General features: G+C 37.7%; 1 long non-coding RNA gene across 1 annotated transcript in view; it reads left to right on the top strand.

Annotated features, from left to right (window-relative positions):
* Window positions 1-726: 726 nt before the first annotated feature.
* Window positions 727-17,817, top strand: part of LOC107201133 — a 43,434-nt gene continuing 26,343 nt past the window's right edge. The window contains exon 1 of the long non-coding RNA XR_001520030.1: window positions 727-1,041. This is a non-coding gene — a long non-coding RNA (uncharacterized LOC107201133). The remainder of the gene's footprint in view (window positions 1,042-17,817) is intronic.

Below are 17,817 nucleotides of genomic sequence, written 5' to 3' on the forward strand. Positions count from 1 at the left end.
CAGTTAATGCATGACTTTGTCCTAAGGGACAAAGTATATGGAAGTAGCCCATGTGCTATCCAGAACAATGTTTTTTTTCCTCCTTTAACTGGAAAGATTTTAAACTGTGACTCAGTAACTTAAGGTACTATGACTGTTTCAAGAAGCTTTACAGTCACACAGGACTCAATACCCAAACCTGAGACTTTATTCTCTTCAAGCACAGCATTTTCCTCTTAATAGTTGTTTATAGATACACCTTCACTTTGTATTTCCACTACCATGGATAACCTTTCTTGATCTAGTATCAGAAATTAAAAATAATAAGACTAGTTATAACAGTGAATATATCAATCAAAGTACATTAAATACTAGGTTATATCTGTAGTATTTGAGTAACTGGAAGAATGTTTGTGGTTGGTTAATGGCAAGAGATGCAAAAAGATGCACTGAAGCCCACAGGGAAATGTTGTTTATACCTCACTGCCTGCTCAGCTGGTGTGGTTTTTGGAAATGCATGCTTAAGAAAAAGGTGTCTACAAACCCTTTGTGTAAGGTTTGTGTTGACTTGTGTTGTATTGAGCCCACTTATATGGACAGTAATTTTCCACAAAATGAAAACAGAAGTCACCCATGACTGTACCTGACTCTAAATTTTTTTAATTGTTCACATGGTAGGGCAATCTTTTGAAACTTAAGGCATAGTAGGGCAATTTTTCTTTTCAGAATCCAACATCTAAGACCCTGATAACATTCAGAAGTTTCCCTAATTTGCAAGACAGAAGGTCAAAATCAAATGGACAATGTTTTCTCCTGGAAATGAACAAAAGTTAATTGTTTCCATCTTCTGTGTCCAGTGTAATTTACCAGATTAAAAAATTGTCCTTGATTTAAGCCCTGGACAATGTGAAGTGCAGCCTGTAGGCTGAGCAGGAGAGCATCTGTCTCTTGGGAGAGCTGGGCAGGATGCAAAGTGCAAGTTGTACTCGGTGTACCTTCAACTGGGTGAGTTGTGCCAGCAGCAAACTCCCGGGACCTGGAACAGTGCATGCATTAACTGCTGTAAGTTTTTTCTCCTTTTTAAATCTTGCTGTCTCCCATTGTGCTTCTATGCATAATAAGCATTCCTTAAGCTCTTGGCTCTGCCTGTCAGCATTGGCTGCATGGCTCACAGATGGCTCATGGAGACTTTAGCTCCCTGTTTCTGTTGACTCTTGCAGGCACTGAGAGTTTTGTCTGTGACTAAGCAAATCTAAAAGTAACTTTCTTTATATGAGGTGTTGTCAAAGATATTCATTCGTTTCTGAGCCACTGCAGAATGCTTTCCCAACTAGATCAATTTGGAATATCTAGGAGAAAAATTCTTTCTCATTTCCAGTGGCATGATCATACTTACTCTGCAGAAAGGAGAAACGCTGACTCTGTGAGTGGTTGGATTGGCAACAGTTGTCCAATAAGCACAGTTCAGCGCTGCATTTTGTAATGCCAGATCTGCAACTAGAACAGTTGCTGCCAGAGAAATGTATTGACTGGGTCAAGACATTCTTTTCCTTTGTACAAAAATAACTATATAAACATTATTTCCAGTATGCAGAAACCAATTCCTGATTTAATGGCTGTGCATGTCTACAATATGCTGCTGCTACTGAGAACAAAATGGACAAGGTAGAACTGCATGTCTGAAAGATGCTGTGATGTTTCAGTGGGTCCCAGTAGGCAGAGTATGATCTACATGTGGTGTTATATGAAGCTTGCAAATGCCTCTGAAACATCATATTGGTGATGTGTCTGGTTTCTAAATGAACAAACAAGCATAAATTCAATATGGATGTAGAGTCAAGTACTTATTAATAACCATATTTATCTCAAATATGAAAGGGCAGCTGCAAATGTTGTTGTTAAGGAGTTGCCTGTTTTTATCCATTAAAGAAGCAAATCTCTTTCCTGTGCCGTTTGTTACATGAGTCACATTGTGTCTGGTTAGATCAGCCTGTGTTGTATCAAAAATGCACACTGTGTGTGCTGACAAAGCCCAAAGCAATACAGTACAGGATACATTTTCAGCCTAATAAGTGGGAAGCTACAGCTGTGTCTTCTACCAACAATGACACGCATTGTATTTGCTTTCCAACATGCTGCTTTTCACTGTGGGTTAAATGTGCTCTAGGCAGAAGTTACCTGAGCAGAATGCAATAGGCCTTGAAAACAAGCATGTAGACAAACCTGAAATATGGCCAGGAGAAATGACATATCCTCATTGTATTCAGTGTTGTATAATTAATGTTTGGTATATAATACAAATAATATAAACACCTATAATAATTATAATTGGTATCATTAGTATAGCTATCCTATTTTGTCACAGTGATCCTGATGTAGCCATTACATTACTGCAACCTCTCTGATACAGGAAGATACAAGGTTTAAGAACTGGAATTCTCACACACCGGATAACATTGTAAATCCTTCTCCAGAAATAATTCTTAGTTAGTAGGCTTGAAGAGGGAAATAGATCAGTGAACTCCAGGCACAAAAAGTGGTTTATTCCCACCCATTTATACATGTGCTCTCCTAACTATCCCAGAAATCTCCTTTCCGTCTTAATAATTTCAACATTCTCTGTATTTGTCTCTTAAATGTTTTCCCTCTCACTTCTTAATCTTACTTCATGTGTAACTCATAAATCCATCTGTACAAAGAAAACTTGATGGAATATAGAATTGAAAAGATCTTAACGACTCCTTTTTTTCCTAGACTTGAGTAGGCAACATTGATACTATAATTCTTGTTTATCTGTGGAAGAAAGTGAATTTAAAGTCCCACAATACGACTTCCATCCAAAAGTAATCATCTTTTTATTTCCTTCTTTTTATTTCTTTCTTTTTTCTCTCCTGTATTTTGACTGCAAACTCTTTGGGGAAGGAACTGTATTTTTTTTTTCCTTTCACTTACATCTAGCACATGTATGCTCTATCTAATAAGTAAATAAGTAACGTCAAGTAGTTCTTGTCTTACTACTACCATTCCAGTCATCTTCCAAGCCATAGGTCTCACACACAGGTTTCTGAGGTCAGAAGCACTAAAAGACACTCACATATAGGCATAGCTTAATTAGAGCATAGGTCCAGGAAGAAGCTGCCAGGATCTTCCAACACTTCTGCAGAATCTGGTGAAAGACAAGGGATAGCCCTGAATGCTGGCAAACTATGAAAAGCAGTACACATACCTCCATAAGAAAACACACATAGATGCAATCAGCTGCTTTTTCACCTCTTGTGATCAATAGATATTTATCATTGCTTTAGAAAGCAGCCCTTTGAATGACTCTTCCCTAGGGAAATCCAGTAATAAGTGCCATTTAGGGGGACAGCTTTTGTCCAGAATGATTTTGTGTGGTATAGAGTTCCAAACTTTTCCAGAATATTTTCAGTCAATTTATGAAATATTTATTTTCTTCATCATCAGGGTATCTTCTACCTATAAAGGAGAGATTCCAGCACGTGAAAGGGTGAAACTTTGGCCATTCATATGAATTTGCAACCGTAATGCTAATCAGCAAGTAAAGACAACATAATCCCTTGATCCTTATTAAACAAGTGTTCTCAGCAAACAAAGCCTTTTTGTCTCAGAAAATGGACACATTTCTGAGGCTTAAAGTGTAAAAATGTCCTTTCCTGGTCTTCATTAAAAGCAATATTTTTTTAAGTAAGCACTTCTTAGTTGTTATTAATAACATTATTTTTTAAAAAATATTTCAATTTCATTTTAAGAATAGGACAATTCTTGCAATACGTTGCATTTGGAAAATTTTGTCATCGTATTCCAATTTCTAATAATTAATATGAATAAATGAAATCCATCACCGTAAGATTACTTTTTTCCCTCCAAAAGGGAAAAAAATCCTATCCATCATATTTATGACTATATGTGAACTTTCTTTACACGAATGCCTAATTATTTCTGTATTATGCAGGCCAGTAGTTAGAAAATAAATCAGATTTTAGGAGACTGTAGCACTTGTGCTAAGTTTCATTAGAACACCTGCACTGTCTGTGAAGAAGAGTAGTCAATAAAATCAATGACATCTATCTTTAAATAAAATAGAAAGGCAAAATGAATTTGTGATGTTCCAGGTAAAGGTCATGTGCTAGGGACGTTCAATATTTTTAAACTGTAGAATAAGAGGAGAAAGTCAGTCACAAAAGAAAACCAGGACCTGTTTCTTCTTCTACATCATGGCTTCTCTGCTTTTACTGACCTTGATGTTATTTTTCGTTATGTTACGTGTAGTTTGCTGTGTTCAAGGAGGTTTCTGCACAGCATCACAGCTATGCAAGATTTGTAGATGCCATTTTTCTGTCTCTAAAAGACAAACATGCACTTGCTTGTGATACTGAGGCTTATCTGTTTTCAATAACTCTGCTTTGCACTCAAAACCAGAGTTGGAATCTATAAACCAAGCTAGTATAAGGAAGAAGGATTGAGAAGAAAAGCAGAAGACAATATGAACCCGTATATTTTTTGTCTGAATCCTTGTTCTTCTTCTGTACAAGAGGATTTTTTCATAAGTAGAAAGTAGAGTGATCCAATCATCTGCAAGATGAATACAGCACAGTGCTTTTTCTTTAAGAGGCAAAATAGTGCAACCTTTGGATCAGCAGATACTGCAGGAACAACAAAATATCACCTTCTACCCACAGAGCTTGCTGTAGGAGGTGCAGAAACCAGTGTGTTTAGCAGGTGCTGCTTGTGAGAAGGGAAGGGAGAACTGTTGCAGACAGGTAGAGCGGTCCCAAACCCCAGGTGTAACCTCATTTACTGTTTTGCTTGGATCACCCATGCTTTGGAGGCATGACACCAATCTCTCACTGTGCAAGACAAATACAATCATTATTGAAATAGCTCGATTCACAGTGAGAGCCAATTAATCTATGCATTTGGGAAACTGGTAAAGAAGGAAATGTCTTTCCAACCCTCAGTGGAAAGTTAACCTAAAACATTAGCTATCTATATTGGCACAAGAGGAATGTTTCCAATAACGTAAAATCTGAGGTCTGGCAAAGCAAAGACTTATTTTTAGTTACAAGGCAGCTGTCCCTGCCCAAATTAATTGTAGCATCAAATTTAGTCAACTACATCAAGGCATAAAGTGTCTTAGTTTCACTTGTAACATATGTTCTGCCGAGATATCACAGTATAAAATGCATAGACTTTTGTTTGTGATTACATTGCCTCAATAATGTACAGTGTTGTCTTTTGGGGCTTTTTTCAAGAAGTAGTTATTTCTTATCAACAGTGGTCCATACTGGAATATGTAAGGGACATGGCTTAGTGGTGGACTTGCCAGTGCTAAGAGTTAAACTCCATGATCTTTCCTAATCTAAATGATTCTATGATCCAATATTGCAGAAAACTGCTAAGCTGTTAGGAATGAAGAGCCAACTGGTAGTTATTAAAGTGCTCTCCAGACCAATTTTTATTTTTTTTTTTGCAGATAAATATATGTAAATCACTTTTTATTTAAGTTATAGAATCACAGGATCACAGAATCTAGAAGTGACCTTGAGCAATCTCTATTCCTATCTTCCACTCAAAACAGGGTCATCTGCTCAGGTAGCTCAGGATTTCATACAGTTAGATTTTGAACACCCCTAAGGGTGGGGAATGTAAAATCTCTTCCATTGCTTGACTGCTGTCACGGTGAAAAAAGGGTTTTATGATGTCCAGACAAGCCTGTTTTTCCAACCCCAGTCTGTTGTCTCTTACCCTCCAACCAAGCCCCATTGTAAAGGGCTCAATGCTGTCTTCTTGCTGAACCTCCCTCCCAGCCCTGTCCCAGATGCTGAGGGTTGCTGTAAGGTCCTTCTGAATCTGTCTCTGCCCCAAGCTGAACCACCTCTGGTCCCTCAGCCCCTCCTCGACAGCTGTGTGCTCCATCCCTGACCACCTTGGTAAACCTTGCTTTAGTTTACCAACGTCTTTACCAGGGTACCTATAGCTGGACCAGTCTTCCAGATGCAGCTGAACACATGCTAAGTAGAGCAGGATGTAGCAGAAAACAAAAATACTGCCAGGCTGTGGTTACAAGCACGGTGCCAAAGCTACCTGTATTTCTGACTGGTCAGCATGCAGATAAGATTATTAAGTTAATAAAATTTTGGCTTACTTTCTGAAACTGATACTTTCACTCTTAAAACATTTACTTCCACAATTTTTCTGGACAATTAAGCACTTCACTTTTGCTTTGCTACAAGTAGAGATTCTGAAAATAATTATGTAAAAAATAACAAATGAAAAATTTAGCTTTGCAATAATGACATAACCGAGAAGGAAACAAAGCATCAGTGTTACTGTTCAGAGAGAACTGACCATGCTGAAGGTGTTTCCCTGGTAATACAGATACTCAGGATTTATTCTTTCTTTCTACAAGACCCACCCAATCCTTGGAAGCACATCTACAAATACTGCTTTAATAAACCTTTGTTCCTGAACAACTGTGTCATTACATAATATCTTCAGTTAAAAAGAAAAAGTAATGTGACCTAAAACATGAACACTCTCAACTTTATGTAAATGTATGGTATTTATATAACAAGAAGTTAGATTAGCACTTAGTTTAGACCCTGATATTTTTGTGAAGTAGCCTCCTGCAGAGGCAGAGGCACACACAGATATTATAGCTTTCTGGAAAAAATACAATTCACAAAATTGCTGCAGATCTCTAAGTACTGTAAATATCCCTATCTAGTGATTAAATTTATTCCAAAATTTTAGTACCTCCACTGCAGACAATAAATGAGGAAATAATTTTAATTATGAAGAGAGTAAGAAACTCTATGACTTGTAGATATGTAACCATTTTTGGTGGGGAGTGTGTAGTTATTGAATGGAAGACAAAAGTTCTAATACAAAATTCTTTTCGGTGTTGAAAAAGGCTCTAAAAATTCACAGGTTTTAACGATTTTCTTTCACATTTGGTCTTAAAAGTACTGAGGGCACTTCTGCAGCTTCAAAATTTGATTATAAATTTAATTTATTATTAAGGAAGCTAAATTATTTTGATGCTCATATTCCACTTTTTCACTTATGAATTTGTCTCAATTATAATTTGATACAATCTAAATAATATTCTATATAGATTCAGCTTCTGAGTTTGTATTAAGATGTGCTTACGTTAAAAATTAGCTATATTTAAAAACAGTAGAGCATATCATGCTCAGACACCTTGACTGACAAAAAGGTTAATTTGGGCAGCTTTAAAATACATGTACATACTTGTGTTTTTCAGGCAGTTTTGTCACACCACAACTAAATAAGAATTTAATTTCTTATTAAACATATGAAATGTGACAAACAAAACATGAATGAGCAATAACAACAAATGGTGACAAATGAAAAATGACAGCCTCCTCCAGAAGCTTCCTTCAAACTGATTTCCCTAAGAAATTCTGTATCTAACTACTCTTTGGACACTCCTTGTTTATGGAGTACTTATGATATGTTGTACTTATGATTGGAAACAGCTGCTTCTAGAAGGTCTTAAATAACAGAATGCAAATTTTTCATTGTCCTTAGTCTTCTAAGGCCATTCTTATTTTCCACACATGGCATCACATCTTAACTTGGGATGTTGCCAAAGATTAAGGTGACATCTTGATAATGATGTAATTATTGGCCTACCAGTTTGGGTAACACGTGTGTAGAGCAGCAGGAGCAGAGCCACAGCTAAAGGCTCTTTTTTATAGCTGCAGATAAAGATTCTATAGAGGTAAAGGATTCAGATTGCAGAAGGACTGGTCTCTTAGTCAGACTTATGATTCCAGTGTCTGCAATCTACTTACTGTCTCTCTATAAAATGGTGGGGACCCTCTAAGAGTGCATCATGCAGAGAGTAAAACTGACTGCCTGAGCACAAGCAAAGTAAAAGTGCTGAAGAATCCCAGGACTGCCTGACCAGTCCAAGCAGCAAAACAGCCCAAGCTAGTTTTGGCTTGTGTGAACTACCACTCACCTAAATTCCTCCTGGGTACATTTTGGAGTGAGCAGGGGCCAGCAACTGCGCCCAGCAGGCATCTGACTTGGGGGTTGGAAGTGGTTTCAATGGTTTGGGCATGGGCTGTTCCCTGACAGCTGGTCCCTGTGGATGAGATGGTGCTCCTGGGAACATGTGATGTGCTAGTACAGGTTTCACTTCTACTGCTCTGCCTATGCAGTAGTTGCAGGTCAGCATGCCCTGCTCCAAACCTGGGGAGCACAGGCCAGCACATGTGGCCTGCCTTTCACAAAAGCTTTGTAATGTGAGCTCAGCCCTGCCACGACACAGCCATGGCTTTGGGCTGTTTCCTAGAATGTTCAGGATATGTCCAGGACTGGTTTTGTCATGCCATGTGTAAAGCTTATTATCAGATCACTTCCCAGACAGCAGGATCACCTGTAAAATACTTAGGTATGTTCGGTAATTATCAATGTATGTATATTTGGATAATTATCAAAATTAAAATCAGAGATATGTTTTGCTCATGCCCTGTCTGATGGCTTTTCCTAAACTCTGACCCTTTATGAACTATTAGCTTCTCTGTAGAAACATATGCTTTGAATTTGTGCTAGTGTGTGTTCAAGTGATTTACTGTAGACTAATTAGATAATTTAATTGACACAATTAGCAGCAGTATTTGTGGAAACAACACATAATGCCTCACTTCTTGTGTCCTTGTTTTTGTCATGCCAATTATCCTCTGCTTTTCTAATCAAATGATTTTATAGGAGACTCCAATGAGATACAGAGTGTGGCGTGAGACTTTATCATTAAAGATGAAAATTCAACTCCTCTCTTTTCAAGGAAGTATTTTGGGACTAATCACTCTTTCTTATGCAAATCATTTATTACACCATCCTGGCACATAGAACCTCTTGTGAGGTCTTCTGGTTTAAAAGAAATTGCCTGGTGTTCATCAGAAATGGAGGTGCTGATAGTACTGAATAGAGAGAACAATAGTGCAGCAGGTAATCTGGAAGATTCCCCACTGGGCTCTGCTGATAGAGTTGAAATTTGACCTGCAGTGCCCTCTGTTACTTTATTGTCACTGGATGCCAATTAAGTTCATCGCTAAAACTGCAGCAACCTGTTCACCACAGTTTGATATCTCTGCTGAACAAACCGTCTCATTCCCATGCAGTAGTTCATGAATGACTGGACCAATATTCACCTGTTCAGCACACAATAAAATTGATTTTGAAACCAAGCAGCTGTATCTTTTATCAGCAAAGTCCATTTGTTCTATAAATGGAAAATAATACATCTGTTTAAATTGATGTGATGGTCAGAACATGATGCCATCCCAAAATATTTGTGCACTGAACAGGTTTTCTAGGATAGAAATAGACATCTTGAGGCAGGAGCAGCCCAGCTTTGATGTGTAAGCTGGTGCTTGTCGCTGTTGTGTGTGGTGTTCAGAGTTCTCCTCTGCAATAAGCCTACACATCTGGCAGTGACACTGGGAGTGGGGAGTATACACACAGCTGGTCATGCAATAATCCACACATTCATGGATTTGGAAAATATCATGAGAGGGAAGGTGTTGTATATCTGCTCATGGTATTTCTGCAGTGCACATGTGTACACCAGATCACGAGGCAAGGGTATGACAAATTGCTGGGGAGAAGTTGCAGCATGAGACACTGACATGGTCCCATCACAGACTCTGTGTCTAGCACTGCCTGAGAGATTAGGCATCTTTGTTTTGAGCTGATCCTCATAAGAAAGCAGAGCACTGAATACACAATACATAAATTCTTCCCTTATCACAATGATTTTATTCTTATGAGAAAATAGTGGAGATGATGAAGTTAAATGCATCTTATTTTGCACTAGAAATTTTTCTACACAGCAGTTATTGTGCACCACATAACACAACTGTAAAATAGAAATTATAAATTTTGTAACACCCTTCAAGTAAAATAACTAAAACATATTAGCTTTGTTTAAAAGTAACCAAATTTATTTTATGTCCATGTGTTTTCTTTTCAACATTTGGACCTCAATTAAGGAGAAAAAATAATGTGTTTAAAAGTCTGCAGAGTTTTCTTTATGGTTTGGGCTTTGTTTTTTTTTTCTGCACTGCTGCAGTACTTTTCAGTTGTAGCAGCTATTTTATGAACTCATGAGCTAAGCAGTTCCAAATTGGAAATGTACCAACCACTCCTACTATTCAACAAAATGTTTTCAAGAGCAGTTAAAAATACCAAGGAAAAAAATACCCAACCCTCATTCTACATCAGATTCAAGCTTAGTAGTAACAAAAATAATCCTTTTGGGATCTAAGTTGTCAAATAATAAGTTTAGCATTCTAAATCCACAGTCAGCTCTTGTTTACACTGACAATTTCTAAGAAAGAAATTCTCTCCTGTCCTGGTATTGTCATTTGGGAGGGAGCACATGGGGCAAGAGTCCACTATCCACATCTGTTGCTACCACCATCTTTCTCCTTTCTATGCATCTTGATCTGGTGATAAAACCAGATCTGTTGGAAGGAATATTGTCCTCAACATAGTTCATTTTCAAGCAAGTGTAGAGGTTGACTAAACTCTTGCCAAGCAGTCAACTACCTCTTTATGATTTCCAGATCAAACACAAGGACAACAATTTTTAGATGAAGTCTCCAGCTGTTGCTGGAGATTGAAGACTGTAATGACACTGGTAAAAATGATCTTTCAGGTATCTTTCAAGGATACCTGACCAAATCTTTTGGCAGTAAAGTTTTGGCTTTTTTTCTGAGATGCTACTAGTTGTTTGATGGTGAAAAACAAAAATGAAATCAATTTGGTAACCTCTTAGAGAAAGCCTGTAGGTCTGCACTGGTCTTTAGTTTGATTTTCTCTGAGACAGGCACTTACAGTTCATATCTTTGTAATATGAAGTACATGAGATATAAAGAACTGAGGGACATTACTATTTTAACACTCCTTTAACTTTTTCAAAGTTGCCTCCACCTGAGGGTCTGTATTATGTGTCTAATATTAACATATCCTTTCAGCCCACAGTATTTTTGTGCTGTGATAACCAAGATTCCCACCACAGAATATCCACCCACATCTCAGAGAGAATGATGTTATAGATACCAGGACTGTGTTGTACCTTTCCCTCTTGTTTGAAACTTATTCAAAACTTTGAAAGTCACAGCAGCATCTATATGCTAATGTAGTTGGTGTCCTACTTAAATTCATTAACTGTAATAAACAACAAAGTTGTAGCCCTAGGTCCAATAGAGGACTTCAGCATCTCTAAAGAGAAATACAGCAATGTCTTTCAGGCACTGCTATCCAATTTGGTATCCACAAGGATTTATGCAGTAAATACATAGTACAGTGTGATCTCTCCCAAAATTGCCAGGTGTCACTGAAAAACACTGAGCAAGGGAATTGCTCAAAGGGAAACCCAAGTCCATGAAATGTTTGCTTTCATGTACCTTGGAAGACGAGAGTTCACTTCATTGCTTTCAGAAGCCAGATTTATAAGACTTGTGCCCACCATTTAAAGAGCATCAGAGAATGCACCTGGAAACTCAGGGACCTGCTCAGGCTTGGGTAATGAAAGGTGGAAAGGGGGATGATGTTTTCCTCACTAAAGTTCCCTAAGCCCTAGGTTGATCCCTACTAGTTCCATGTAGAAAGGGGATAAAAGCAAAACTCTGTATAAAAGTAGGTATCTCACCCACTTAAAGGTGGGATTTAGAGCTCCTCTTTTCTAGGTGAATCTTCATTTAAGCCAGGAATGTCCAACCTACTTAGCTGTACATAAAAAAAAAAATAAAATCTTCATTTGGTCAAAAGCCACGTGATCTCTTAGGGAGCTGAGGAAGCTGCTCCAGGAGTGGCTATGAACAGGTGACAAGTTCTCTTCAGGGGAGACACTGTCCCACTGCAGATCAGGCCTGGTTCTAGCAGTTCCCACTGGCCAGAACTGAGATGTACCAAACATCCTCCTCCACACTTAATCTGATGCCACTAAAATTGTCCTGTCACTTTGGATCATTAGGATATTATATTAACTGGCCACAGGCACAATCCCTTACAGTGTTTAAAACCTGAAGTAAATAAAAGTGCATTGTTAAAACCAGATCCTGTCAAAGTTGTCCACACTTAAATTGAACAAATTGTGACTTTCTGCAGCATTCCACCTATCTTAAATTCCCACTGGGTTTTAAGCAAGAGTTGTTTACCTAAGCCCCCAAGCCAAAACAGTGCAAGTAGCACTTGGAGAATGAAATAGAGGAGTGATCTGAGATTTCAGGGCTCCTGTTCTTAAGACACATTTGCAGCATCGTGTTTAAGCATCACCATTTTATGTCTAGGCAGAATTTCAGATTCAGCCTAAATCATGTTTTAGCACATATAATGTTATTTGTTTTCTTGATATTTTTATACTCTTCCTTTCAGACAGGTCATCTTCTGTTTTAAGTAAGTCTGTTATTCTCCCTGAACATTTAGGGGTGGAAAGCTAAGAGAGGAAGAGGATAATTTCTGTCCTCTGTCTTCCTCTTCTTGAAAACTCCTTCTCTGTTATGTCTTTTGGGAAGTCAGATGTTGCACTGAGGGCAAAATCTGATCTTAGTCAAATCAAAGGGAGGTTTGCATTGACTTCTCTGGAAATAGTATCGAGTCTTTAACATGATTTAACCCACAAAGAACAGCTTTCTGAATCTGATTAAGCACATTCTGTAATAATTGTTCTGACAACTTGTACCTTCCTTTCCATGAGCTGGCACTGCGCTCTGGGGTAATGTGGCTCCCAGTTAGACGGAGATTAAGTGATGCAGGAGATGTTATCCTATTTTTGACCTTCAGTACCACCTCCAGAGTGAGATACATTACTCTGATCTCTGGAAGGGGAAATCAGTCATATTTTGCTGACTAAAACTGACTTTTTCTTAGCAAAATTACAAAAATACCTCAAGGAAAAAGTGCACGTTATTGCTTTGCACCAGAGTTGGCAAAACTGCACATTTTGCCTGTTTGGATTTGAGATTTAACACACATCTCTGCACAGCCCTCCCCCTCCTCAGTGTTCTTCTGAACAGAATATCAATGTCACCAGAGAGGAGTCATCTTTCCCTTTTTTTTTTATTTCTCCTTCTCTGCCGTTACTCCTCACTGAGTTTAAATTTCATTTACTTTGGCAAGAGGGCTTTTTTTTTTCCTTTAAAAGTTTTAATCCACCTTGTAACACCACCCAAAAAGAAGCGAAATTAAGCTGCAGTGTGTACTAGGAGAGAAAACCTACTTTATTTATCACCCAGCCCTACTTCACCATACACTGACCTAATTACAGCCCACACCACGCGTTGGAGGAGGAGCAGCAGAAGGAGTTCTTCTGCCACCTAGTGATTCCTTTCCTCCTGCAGTCCCCAGCAGAATCCCTTTGTGGGATTGGCATCTTCCTGTCCCCAGCACTCGACAGCAAATGACCTTCCCCAGGCTGCCTGCCTGGATGCCGGCTTTATCTGCATACTGCTCTCTTCTCCTCTTTTTCTGCTCCAAACCAGCTTTCACGGGTGAATTCTGAACTGCAGCTGGCAACACTCAGTAAGGCAGGTGGGGGGTTAAAAAAATCGCTTGGAATGATGTAAAGTACAGCAAAAAAAAAAACACAAAACCAAAACCAGAATGTTCAAACAGTGCTAATACATGTCTGAAAACAGAAAATATTTTGTATGCACGGTCAGATGTAGGCTGGGATTTTCAAAGGGAGCACAGAGGGCTCGGTGCCACTGTGGCTGTCACAAATTGGATGCAAAAATGATTTGGGTCTTAAGCACTTGTACAAGATTTTGCTTCTCCCTCTCCAGAAATTATATTTTTGGTAATCTTAATCCTGTGAAATGACAGGTGATCATGCACCAATTAGCCTATTCATTTATGATAACATTTTCAGCATGACTATCTTGGACTGAAAATGGAAAACATAAATATTTTCCTATTGCTGAAGACAAATATATTACAGAGCAGAACCAAATTTGACTGTTGGAAAATTAAGGTATTTTTTCCATTATTTTTCTTTCAAAGCATGTCAATATTTTTGTTCAGAACTGCTCTGAAGGTCATTTTTCTTAATTGGGATGTTGGTGTTAAAGTAAATGTAGGCTATTGGCACTACTTGCTACGCATAAGTGAGAGTAGGTGAGCTCTCAAGGACTCCTGTAAGATAATTTGAATATTTTTACCCAGCATGTGCAGATCAAGGGAAATGTCAGCTATTATTTCAAACTCTGTTTATATAAAAACTTTTATCCTTTTTTCAATTGTTCTAGTGAAGGGCTCCAACACAACCAATTTTTATACTTTTATTTTCATGTAAATTCTAATGAATGAAAATTAAAGTTTCAGGATGCAGCATTAAACAATCAAAAAATACTCTGATAACTGCCTCCACAATTTCCAGCCATTTCCAGTCATGTATTTTGGACACCCAAGACAGTATGTCCAGGGGGTCTTTTGAAAAAAAAAAAAAAAGTGAAATGTATTCTGCAAATTTGCCTTTTTATTGTAAGGAATATTATCACTCTCTTTCACGAAGTTTTCCTAGTGAGCCACTGATGTTAAACGGGATTAATAACATTCACTCTGCTCTCATGAATGCTCAGGTCTTCCAGCAAGGTGCCTGGTTTGAATGTGACGTGGTTTTCTTCCAGACCATATTCTCCTGCAGCCTCCCCAGAGGGGCCAGGATGCTGAGGCAAGGAGGGAAAGAAGGCTCTTGCCACAGAGCCAAAGTACAGCCAAAGGGCTCGTGTCCCCACAGGCACAGACACACTTTTTGCCTGTCCTCTCTGCATCCATCTCCACCTTGGCATCTGCTCTGCAGAAATGCTGAGCACTCCTGTTTGTAGCTAAAGCCGTGCTTCACGTTTAGATTCCTCTGTCACACCTTGAGATGCAAATAATCACATTTTAAACAACTCAGATTAGCCACTCCACATTCAAGTACACTTTTCACATTTACCTCTCTGTTCCTCAGTTCTCTGTGCATAAAAAAGAGGCAATGCTCTCAACGGAGGTGTTGTGATGATAAAGGAATTGTTTATGAAGCACTCATATATATCAGTGGCAAGCATTGTAGAAGAAATAACATGAGGAACAGGTCAAAACTGTGTGCAGTAGATAAACTTGCAGGAGTATGCACTGAACAGGAACAGAAAGATGGTGAAAAGTGTTGGCTAAGCGAGCATTATGCATTCTGTACTTTGACTGGAACAGGAATACTATAGAAATATATAATGTATGCAATTTATATACATTTATATATATACAATATATACGTATGTCTATCTTTATAATCTATTATACACTATAGAATATTCATACCATAGGAAACCTACCTAAAAATATGAAAACTGAAGAAATTATTTCACTTCTGTCCCACATAGTTACAGATCTTACTAACATTCTAGGACCTTAAACATGTTTCTGGTTGTCTCTTATGTTGCTTGTCATATCATAACCACTGTTGTGATCTTGCAGGTCTAGTAGAATCTTCTTGCTCTTTCTATAGAAATTAGATAGAGATTTTTTGATAATACAAACCAGAAATCTTCCTTTGATACATTTTTTTAGTGCCCTGACAGGCATAATATTGACCCTGTTTATTTCCCTGGAATCTTAGTTCTTTTCAGAACATATTTGTGATATCTGATTTGGGTTATATGGTATGACAGGGTTAGGAACCATCTGATCTCTCTATGATGCCAGACATTTTATAGATGGATCAGAAAATTAATAAAACATCTCCTCTCACCCATAGAAATTAGATCAAGAATGTTTCTACTTGCTGTGTTTTGAGTGTCCTGTATTAAGCAAAGGTAGCATGGTGAAAGTTGAAAGGGGTGGTATTTTCTATTGTGTTATGAGGGCAGCCAAAGAGAATGTTACTCCAAAACTATTTGAGAATCATCCATGGCTCTTGGTCTGTTCCTGGGAAGGGTTCATTCTTGGTTTCATTTGCATGCCTGTTCAGTGCAAATCCTGAAATGTATCTGGGTTGGAAATTACATTCTCAGCACAAATTATTTTAACCAACTTGTTATTTTAGACAGCTACCAATTACACATCCACACAATTCTTATTGGTTTTGATATTATCACTTTAGTGGAAAAAATATGTATAACTTTCCAAATACATAGGAATGTTTTTAGAATATCAGGAAAGGCTTCAAAGCCAATTTGATATTCAACTTTAAAAAAAAGGAAGGAACAAAATGAAATTAGTTTTTAAGTCATGGGATAAATCAAATATTTGAAAGGGAAATTAAAACCTCTCTGTCACAGAAATTCAAATTTAACTGGAATTTGAGCCTCAAAGATTCAAATATTAATGCCTGATTCCTTCCCATATTACCTAAAATTTTCCGAGTTCTTTTGGGATCAGCACTTTGTACTAAATATGTATTAAGTATAAACACACACACACACACACACACATATATATATACAATTTATATTTATATTTATATATACCATTTATATTTATATTTATATTTATATTTATATGTATATGTATATGTATATGTATATGTATATGTATATGTATATGTATATGTATATGTATATGTATATGTATATGTATATTTATATTTATTTAGTATAATTATATTTAGTATATTTATATTTAGTATATTTATATTTTAGATATATATTCTAAATGTATTTATATATATACATCTCTGTGTGTACATACACATACACACACATGCATATATCCATGTATATATATATCCACACATACATATATATATATTTATATCAGTTATTTGGGAAAAGCAATTTTCTTTATCCCAAAAGTGGCATACATATAATCAATAAAAGACATCAGTGCTTATAAATTGGTTTAGAAGTGTCTTGAAAAGTTTGCGTTGCCTTTCATCAGCTGACATGCACTCACACAGTTTGGAGTCCCAAACTACCAGAGAATAAAAAGCATGTGGTCCTTTTCATAGAGTTTTAAGTTATACTAGAGCACTAAGACTCTCTACTCTGACCTCAATACCAGTGTTAAGATCCAAGAAAGAACCAAGTTAAGCCTTTTAAGGGTGCAGAGGGACCTCTAGGGGACTCAGAGCTGTTTTTATAACTAGAGATCCATTTCCAAAAAGTGATAGCATACAAAGATCCTCTGCCCTGGAAGCACATTCTGCAAGCTGGAGCCAAAGAATTTGGCTGGAGCCTTGTAAAACCTAGAGGAACTTAGTGAAACCAGATGGGCTTGGCATATCAGTGTAAACAGCAAGGCTGGGTAGAGTCCAGGAGGAGCACTCTGGGACAATGCTCCATGGGGTAACTGTCTGGGTTGTGTTTCTTCCTGCAGACTGCTCTGCAGAAACCTCTTGGGAAGTTGTCCCAACACCAGGAGCAGTTAGGTAGACCGGATTTCCCTGCTTTAATTGGCAGATCTGATGGCTATCCTAGTTGTGAGAAATCATTCCTAACTTTATAACCACTTCTCCCTGAAACTCATGAATTAAATTATTATTCATGTGATGAGAGCACCTCTTGTCTCCAATTGGATCAGGTCTAACACGACTGGTACTGTACAAACAGGCCAATCACTATTTGTGATGGAACAGAGGGCACATATGTCAGATAGCTACAGGAAAAGCAACCCCAATTAAAAGTGTCCCTAGATACTGTTAGAAGCTCTTCATTACATCATCCTTAGAACCCTACCACACAAACATCTTCTAAATAACATGATTTGAAAACTATGATGTATAATGAAGCTATTCAATGTATTTCTGGAGCAAAGCATAAGCATTTCCACCTGAGCCTAGTTGCTATGAATTGTGTTGCC

The sequence above is a fragment of the Parus major genome, chromosome 3 (genome assembly GCF_001522545.3).
Source record: "Parus major isolate Abel chromosome 3, Parus_major1.1, whole genome shotgun sequence".
Classification (NCBI taxonomy): Eukaryota; Metazoa; Chordata; class Aves; order Passeriformes; family Paridae; genus Parus; species Parus major.